We start from the raw sequence: 10,186 nt of genomic DNA on the forward strand, positions 1-10,186 counted from the left end.
CCTGTCCCTTGAGTGTATATCCATCTTAGGAAACAGTAACTTCATTCCTCCAGTTGCACAGGCCACAAAACTTAAAATCATCCTTGACTCCTTTCTTGTACTCATACATGATATTTAATTTTCGAGAATATCCTGTCAGGTCCACACTTAGAACGTGTCAACTTCTGCCTACTTCTCCATATCATCTTGATCTAACACATCATCTTTATGTAGAATTTTGCAATAGCCACTTAACTGGTTTCACAGTTCTGTCCCTGATCCCCTCTGGCCTTTCATCAAAACAGTAACAGGAAGGAAACTTTAAAAATGTAGTTTAGTGGAGACCTCGAATAATCTTTAATTTTCTCAGAGTGAAAATAGCCGGCAGCATCCTTGAACAGCAGTACTCACATTTGGCTATACAGTAAGCTCACTGGAAGGTTTAAACATTTTCAAATGCAAAGCTCCCTCCTTAAAAACAAAATGTATCAGAATCTCTGGGGGATGTGGCCAGTCACTCTTTTTTCCTATGCATCCTATATGCAATCTGACCCTGGTTACCTGTCTATATCATTTCACTCAACCTGACAGTGCTCCAAACACACTGGCTTGCTCACCAGGTTTGGAACTGGTAGGCCCACTTTAGACTGGTATTTTACACTCTGTTCCTCCCTTTTTTTTTTTTTTTTTTACCTGCAGTACCCTAGACTCTAGAATAGTTTGTTCCTGTCGTCTTACCTCCCTACTCTCCCATTCTCCAACTAAGGCAGTCAAAAGTTGAAGCCAGAGGAGGTGTGTTTGGGTGGGGAGGTCCTGACAGGTTAAAGATGAACAATAACACCCATTTGCAGCAGTCTGTTTGAACAGACTTTTCTGGGGTTTAGAGGAAAAATTCAAAACCTGAAGTTCATAATTCTGATATTACCCTAAGGTGGATATAATAATTAATAAACTGTTTCTTATAATGAAGTAGCTGAAGAAAGTTTTATTATCTTTAAGTGATGATAAATCTCACAGGACCTACTATAGATTTCATCCAGTGGGTCAGAATTAGGTTGCAGGAGTAGGTTAGAATAGCTGTTTTCTGATCCAAACTTCAAGCCTCACTTCAGAAATAGAATATTTAATAGTTAATATTATTGATGAAGTTATATTTGAACCTTGGGTTAAAAAGAAGTAAGCAGACATGATTTCTTACTTAACCTATTATAAATATTTTCACAAAGCTAGTTGTTGTCTTTTTTTCTTTATAGCGTGCAAAAGTATTTATATTCTCATAACATCTACCCATATATAACCTAAGGTAGAGAAATTATATAATTGTGATGTAACTATTAGCAGACGTTTATGAAAAGGAGAATTTTGAGAAGAGTTGTTTTATTATAGTTTCCCAAGTAACTTTTTCCTATTTGTTTCATGTTACCAATTTTTATTCTCCCTCACAAAATGGTTTCTCAATTTTACTTTCATACTCCAAAAAGTAGGATGGTGTAAGGGTGATTTCACGGCTAAAGTTCTCATCTGCTAGTAGTTTCTCCTTTCCTAAAGGATGAATTCTATTTCTCTATTTAGTACTTCTCTAGGAAGCAATAGACCAACTTTTTATATCTTAATTTCTGCATGCATAAAGCAATCAAAAGCTTTTTCTGACTGAATGGGAACATCTTGCACTTAGATTCTTTTCCTTACTTCAATGAGACTGTTTTTTTAATTTCAGTTATACAACAACCAGACAACATGACTACTTTTATACTGGGAAAGAATAATGCTTCCTACTGTGGGACATAAAAATCCCACATACTATTGGTTTAATAAACTGAGCCATGTAGAACTGCAGGAAAAAGCAAGTCAGGGCAGCTCTTCCAGAGAAGAATTTGTTTTGACGTGTGTGTGTGTGTACATAACACGTCCACTGAGTTTTATACCATTCTCAATTAGCTATTAAATATGAATTAAAAGTGAAATTAATGTGCCTCCCAAAGAGCTTTGATAAATCTTAGTTGCCTAGGAGCTTTCAGCTCAGCCTGTCTATGATTTTTAAGATAAATATTCATGATGCTATAGAACCTCACCTCACAGGTCTAGGTAAACACATTACGCATCTGCCAGCACGATACTGGGGACGTGCTACCCCATCTCCTACTTGTATGGAGAGATAAGTGCCAGAAGGCTGTGCAGGGCATCGTAACTGATCTGAATCTGTTTCACAGTGGAATCACCATTTCTATATGTATGTAGAGAAGGAGATTAGAATGTATCAAAACTTTTTCCCCGATTTCTCATATAAAAGTCAGTTAAAGTTTCTTCTTGGCATTGGTCATGAATATTAAAATAACATGATGTGTCCATCATCAGTGGGCTGGCTTCAGGTTACAAAGCTGTGATCTCAGCCACTTACGTACACATAGAACGGGTCTGGGGTTTGAGATTTCTAGCTGTCTGGGCAGCTTCACACATTTGCATTGCTTCCAGTTTCCTTCCTCCTGACAGGTGCATTGCTCCTCGGTTATGTCGTTTGGCAGGCAATCATGAATTTATAAATTTAACAGATGTCTCTAATCAGAAGCATAAACATTGTACAGTCAAAGACGAGTCTGGGCAAGCTGCCCAAGACACGGGGAATATACAATTTTGCTTTGTCAAAAAATGTATACATTTTAGTTTTTCCTGTGACAATTTTGCTTTTTACACTCAGGTAAACAGCTCAAGTAAAATAAATAGAAGACTTACATATAAATGAGAAATCTATTTCAAAAAGTTAACTTTTCCCCTTTATACCCTGTTAGTTTAGTTATATGTTTACTGATGGAATTCATATTTATCTAAAAGTCATTTTACTACCTCGCTCCTAATATAGTCTGAGGTAATCACTCTGGAAATGGCTTATTACATCTTTATTCTTAACTGTACTTCAGAAAGCTCATGAAGCTAGATTACTACTGGGAAATAGATCATTGGAGTGATTAGTTACATTTTTTAAAAGTTATTTTTGTCTAAATTAGGTGAACATTCTATGTTGATTTGTTGATGTAAACACTAATGCCCACACTGAGGCAACTGATCCACGAGCTGAGCGTGACGTGGCCACTGCAGAAACATTCTCAGTAGAGCTGTTTCCACATCACTCATAGCTATGCACCCCAACATCTACACCCCTTTGATTTATACAATTTTGTGTTTTTTTTTTTTTTTTTTTTTGGTGGTACGCGGGCCTCTCACTGTTGTGGCCTCTCCCGTTGCGGAGCACAGGCTCCGGACGCGCAGGCTCAGCGGCCATGGCTCATGGACCCAGCCGCTCCGCGGCACGTGGGATCCTCCCGGACCAGGGCACGAACCCGTGTCCCCTGCATCGGCAGGCGGACTCCCAACCACTGCGCCACCAGGGAAGCCCGATTTATACAATTTTGGATTGTCCATCTGCTGCCTATGCTTGGTCCCCAGCTGGAACGCACTGACATTTCTTTGTGATGCATACTCAAAACTCCCCACCTTGTCATCTCACTTTATACTTGTTCTATACTTTATTACCTTGTTACTCATTCTAACCCTGCCTGAAAATTTAGTTCATACATATACCCGCCTCACACATACACACATCTGCATATCATACAGAAATAATGTAAGTACTTAGATATTTACATATAAACAACTGAAGTAATGCAATCTATACCAGTTTTAACAGATACTTTGTTTTATTTAATTCACTTTTGTCCCTACCCTTACTGAACCTTAATTCTCAGACATATCCCCCAATATACACAGAAACGAACGCATACAGAGCCAGAAAAAAAAAAAAGCAAATGTTATGTTAACAACCTGTTTGCATTCTATCACAATAATCCCCTGCTAATATCTCATATGATTATATATTTTTATCAACAGATAAGATCATATACGTTTGACTATGTTAGCATGTAGTATAAGCAGACTTTAGCACTATTCATTTTATTGTATACTTTTTTTTTTCTGTATTTTTCTACTCTTACCATCAAAAAATACTAACTAAGCACTTGCAATATGGTGACTATCACTCTAGGCATTTTGGATATAAGTAAGAGACCCAAATAGCTCAAATTAATGAAAAGCTCTCTAAATCATAGAAAAACATTCTTTTATTTTAAAAATTTCTTCCTAAACTATTCCTCTTATATCAAGAGGAAGACATTTTTATTTTTCTTTAGGTAGATTTGCTTCCAAGATATAACAGCCTGATTTCCAGTTTTGCTTCAGAAAGTGTAATTTTCAGCTGTTTATACATCTGGCTGGACACAAAATGAGCAGGTAGAGCACACTAAATCCTAAAGTATATAGTTATTGCTGCCAGTATTATACTATCATTAGCATGTTCATTGCAGGATAGTGGCAAGGGAAATTCAAATGGTTTGGTTTGGCATAAGTCCCAAAAGATCAGATGGTAGGTATTATTTCCTAAGCTCTATATTTCTATATTTTATTATTTTCTTTTTTAATTTTTGTCTCAGTTCCTTAACTAAACCACCAAGAAACTTTAACTTAAGAAATGTTTTAGTCACTCAAAAAATATAAAAACCACTTTTGGTGTTTGGAGTTTAACTTTGGACCCAAATCTTTGTATATTTAATTTCATACTTTATTGTTACACATTCTGCTTTACTATTCCAGGTCTTTTCTCTACAGTTACCATCAAATGTATATATTAAATAAATCAAAAATTCAGATTTTTTTTTTCTTGAAACTCATGAAGCTCTTTTTGAAAATTCTAACATCTTCAGAGCTTTTCTGAAACTATTACAGACTTTACCCATAACTTTGAGCAGTAAGTTAAATATGGGTCCCTAAAACCACCCTCCTTTTTGAGTGCCCTTCAGTCACTTTGCAAATAATGAAGTGAAATAAAAATGGACCCACCAGTCTATAAAAGAAGAAGTTTGGTACTTAATATAGGGAAAACAAAATAGTTGGAAGGATAAATGGGACTTCGCAGGGGAATAAAGAGTTAAATGTTTCTTGAAGTCAGAGGTCAACTTAAACTTCAGAGCTATCATCTCTTGAATACCTACTATATAGCAGACTTTCTAGCTGTTTATACTTAAAATGTGTGCATGACTGATTTTATTACCTAAAATCATGGGATTTAATATATAAATTATCCACAGGAAGAAAGCTAGGATCTTGGACAGCTAGAATCTGAAAGTACTTTAAAGCTCAAAAACTGACAAAGTATCACATTCTCCAAAGCAGTAATTTTATATAGATTTATTTAATAACTGGTAACCTCCTTATACTTAAAGGAACTAGGAGAACAAACGAAACAGACGTCATAAAAGCCAGAGCATGAATTATCAAAACAGACAAAAAGGGCAAAGACCATTGAAATTAAGAGCTGGTTATTTGAAAAGATAAACAAGATTTATAAACCTTTATTCAGACTCATGAAGAAAAAAATCAGAGGGCCCAAATCAATAAAATCAGAAATGAAAGAGAACTTACAACTAGTACCACAGAAATATAAAGGATCATAGGAGATTACTATAAACAAGGATACACCAATAAAGTTGACAACCTAGAAGAAATGGACAAATTCCTGGAAATGTACACATTTTCAACTGAACCAGGAAAAAACAGAAAATATGAACAGACCAATTACCAGCAATGAAATTGAATCAGTAATTTAAAAAGCTGCCAGGACATGGAAACAACCTAAACGTCCAACAGCAGATGAATGGATGAAGATGTGGTACATACATACAATGGAATATTACTCAGCCAAAAAAAAGGAATGAAATTGGATCATTTGTAGAGATGTGGATTGACCTAGAGTCTGTCATACAGAGTGAAGTAAGTCAGAAAAACAAATGTCATATTTTAACATATATATGTGGAATCTAGAAAAATGGTACAGATGAACCTATTTCCAGGGCAGGAATAGAGACACAGACGTAGAGGACGGACATGTGGACACAGGGGTGGAAGGGGGGGGTGAATTGGGAGATTAGGATTGACATATATACACTACCATGTATAGAATAGATAGCTAGTGAAAACCTGCTATAAAGCACAGGAAAACTCACTCAGCTCAATGCTCTGTGATGACTTAGATGGGTGGGATGGTGGGGATGGGAGGGAGGTCCAAGAGGAAGGGGATATATGTATACATATAGCTGATTCACTTCATTGTACAGCAGAAACTAACACACCATTGTAAAGCAATTATACTCCAATTTTAAAAAAATAAAAAGCTGCCAACAAACAAAAGTCCAGACCCAGATGGTTTCACAGGTGAATTCTACCCAACATTTAGAGAAGAATTAACACCTATTTTTTTCAAACTATTCCAAAAAACTGCAGAGGAAGGAATGCATACTAAATGCTCATTCTATGAGGTCAGCAACACCCTGAAACCAAAACCAGACAAAGATATTACAAAGAAAATTACAGGCCAATATCACTGATGAACATAGATGTAAAACTCCTTAGCAAAATAGCAAACAAAATCCAACAATACTTTAAAAGGATCATATACCAAGGTCAAGTGGGATTTATCCCAGGGATTCAAAATAGTTAAATATCCAGGAAAAAAAACAATGTGATACCACATTAACAAATTAAAGAATAAAAATCGTATCTCAATAAATGCAGAAAAAGCTTTTAATGCAATTCAACATTCATTTATGGTAAAAAACTCTCAACAAAGTGGATATAGAGGAAACATACCTCAACATAATAAAGGCCATATACATATGTATAGCTGATTCACTTTGTTATAAAGCAGAAACTAACACACCATTGTAAAGCAATTATACTCCAAAAAAGATGTTAAAAAAAAAAAGAAAAAAGAAAAAATAAATAAAGGCCATATACAATAAGCCCACAGCTAACATCATACTGGATGGTGAAAAGCTGCAACTATTTAGCTCTAAGATCAGGGACAAGACAAGGATGCTCACTCTCGCAATTTTTATTCAACATAACATTCCAAGTCCTAGCCTCAACAATCAGACATGAAAAATAAAAAATCCAAATTGGAAAGTAAAACTGTCATGTTTGTAGATGACATGATACTATACGTAGAAATTCCTAAAGACACCACCAAAAAAAAATACTAGAGCTCAATGAATTAGATAAAGGTGCAGGATACAAAATTATATACAGAAATCGGTTGCATTTCTATACACTAACAATGAATTATCAGAATTTGAAATTTAGAAAATTCCATTTACCACTGCAACAAAATATCTAGGAATAAATCTAACTGGAGGTAAAAGAGCTGTACTTGGAAAGCTATAAGACACTGATGAAAGAAACTGAAGGTGAAACAAACAGTTGGAAAGATATGCTGTGTTCGTGGATTGCAGAAGACTAACATGACCATACTACCCAAGGCAATTACAGATTTAATGCAATCTGTATAAAAATACCTATGACACTTTTCACAAAATTAGAATACTTCTAAAGTTTGTATGGAAACAGAAAAGACCACCAATAGTCAAAGAAATCTTGAAAAAAAAAAAAAAAACAGAGGTGCTCCCTAACTTCAGACTAGACTACGAAGGTACAGAGGTACAGTAATCAAAACAATACAGTACTGGCACAGAAACAGACACATAGATCAACTGAACAGAATACAGAGCCCAGAAATAAAACCATGCACTTATGGTCACAAAAATCTTTGAAAAAGGAAGCAAGAATATACAATGTGGAGAAAACAGTCACTTCAATAAGTGATGCTGGGAAAACTGGACAATTCTATGTAAATTAATATAGAACATTTTCTCACACCATACACAAAAGTAAATTCAAAATGGAATAAAGACATTAAAGGCCATAAATCATAAAACTAGAAGAAAACAGAGGCAGAGCACTCTTTGGCATAAATCATAGCAATATTTTTTCAAACCTACCTCCTAAAGTAAAGGAAATAAGATCCAAAAATAAACAAATGGTGCCTAATTAAACTTAAAAGCTTTTGCACAGCCAAGAAAGCTGTTGACAAAAGGACAACCTATGAATGGGAGAAAATATTTGCAAATGATATGACTGATAAGGGGTTACTATCCGAAGCATAAAAAGCATATATAATTCAATATCAAAAAAACCCCCAATTTTAAAATGGGCAAGAGTTATGAATGAACATTTTTCCAAAGAGGATATGCAGATGCCCAACAGGCACATAAAAAGATGCTCAACATCATGAATCAGAGAAATGCAAATCAAACCCACAATGAATTACCACCTTTCACCTGTCAGAATGGCTATTATCAGGAATACCACAAATAACAAATGTTGGCAAGGATGTGGAGAAACGGGTGCTCTGGTACACTGTTGGTGGGAATGTAAATTGGTGTAGCCACTATGGAAAACAGTATGGAGGTTCCTCAAAAACCTAAAAATAGAACTACCATATGACCCAGTAATTCCATACCAGAGTATATTGAAAGAAAACAAAAACAGTAATTCAAAATATACATGAACCCCAATGTTCATACCGGAACTACTTACAATAGCCAAGTTATGAAGCAACCTAAGTGTTCATCAACAGATGAATTTATAAAGATTTGGTGTATGTATACACACACACACACACACACACACACACCAGGAATACTACTCAGCCATAAAAAGAGTAAAATTTTGCCTTTTGCAACAAGATGGATGGACCTAGAAGGTATTAATGCTTAGTGAAATAAGTCAGACAGAGAAAGACAAATACTGTATGTTATCACTTAGGTGTGGAATCTAAAAAAATAAAACGAATGAGTATTATAAAACAAACAGACTTACAGATATAAAGAACAAGTGATTTCAAGTGGGGAAAAGGAGGAGGGGAAGGGCAATATAGGGGTAGAGGATTAAGAATTACAAACTATTATGCACAAAATATATATGATGTAAGAATTTGTTGTACAGTACAGGGAATATAGCTGATGTGTTAAAACAATTTTAATTGAGTATAACCTACAAAACTTTCAAATCACTAAGTCTGTACACCTGAAAATATTGTAAATCAACAACACTTCAATAAAAATAATAACAACTAAGGAGACCATATAAAAATAGTAACTGGGTATTTGTTGAAAGTAATGCATTATTCTACTATCACCAAAACTTAGCTACACAATTTTAATTGATTTGACTTAGAGATAAATCCTCTGAAGAAATACAGCAGTAGGCATGAAAGTCTGGTGGGAATTGAGGTGATTTTAAGAGGGCAGATCCAAGTAAGAATACGATGCTGGAGAACTGGCTATTTGTACATGCTCTGAAAATATGATCCTCTTCTGCTGGCATTGCAGTGATAGCTCTCAACTACCTTTTATATTTACATATAAATTCTTATTTGGGGAGTTCATTATGTGATAGTCAAAATAACTGAACAAACTGAGACCAATAGGGACTCAGGTCAGGAAACATAATTTCAAACTTAGGCAATTAGAAAAGACTAGTAACCATACATGCTATGTAATAACCATACATGTAGCATACTTCCTTTCATTTTCTCAAGTAAAGAAAACCACATTGACTTTCAAAACTCTAGTAAAAGCAATTTAATTGTTAATAAAAATTTGAGATTTATCATATTTAAGACAGAAAAAACTGAGAACCAATGAATTGACTCAGTTTGGAGGAACCAGGTTTAAGAAGATTTCAAAATTAACAAAGATTTTCAATTTGAAAGAGATTCGGCTAATGTTTCCTAAATACATAATTTGTTTTCACTAAAATATTTTTGAAGACATATAAACTAAAAACCATAATAAAGTGAAACACTTCTTCAAATTTTTACCCAACACTTAAAGAAATCGCACTGATAGAAAATCTCTTGCATTAGGTTAATAGACACCTTGCAAAACTGACACATATTTACCATTGAAAGAGATAAATATACAAAATTATGCAAGACTGAAAGAAGAGGGTGGTGATAGTTTATATTTATCTAAATGTCTATAACCATAACCCTGTTACATTGTTTTTTTCTTTTCTACTGTGACTGCTATTTTTTCCAACTCTACCCATCACCCTTATAATATAATTCACATATAAAGTGAGAACTATATGAAGCAAATCTAGGAATCAGTGTATAGAAGTTGGGATTTGCAGTTGTATTAATATGAAGGGATTTATAAAAATTAATTATTTGAATTATAAGTATAAAGAAGAGCCATGTTTAGTAGGTCAAACTAATTTTGTAGCATACTTTTTTAAAAATAAGATTATCAAAGATAGCACA

Source organism: Kogia breviceps, chromosome 5, assembly GCF_026419965.1.
Source record: "Kogia breviceps isolate mKogBre1 chromosome 5, mKogBre1 haplotype 1, whole genome shotgun sequence".
NCBI lineage: Eukaryota > Metazoa > Chordata > Mammalia > Artiodactyla > Physeteridae > Kogia > Kogia breviceps.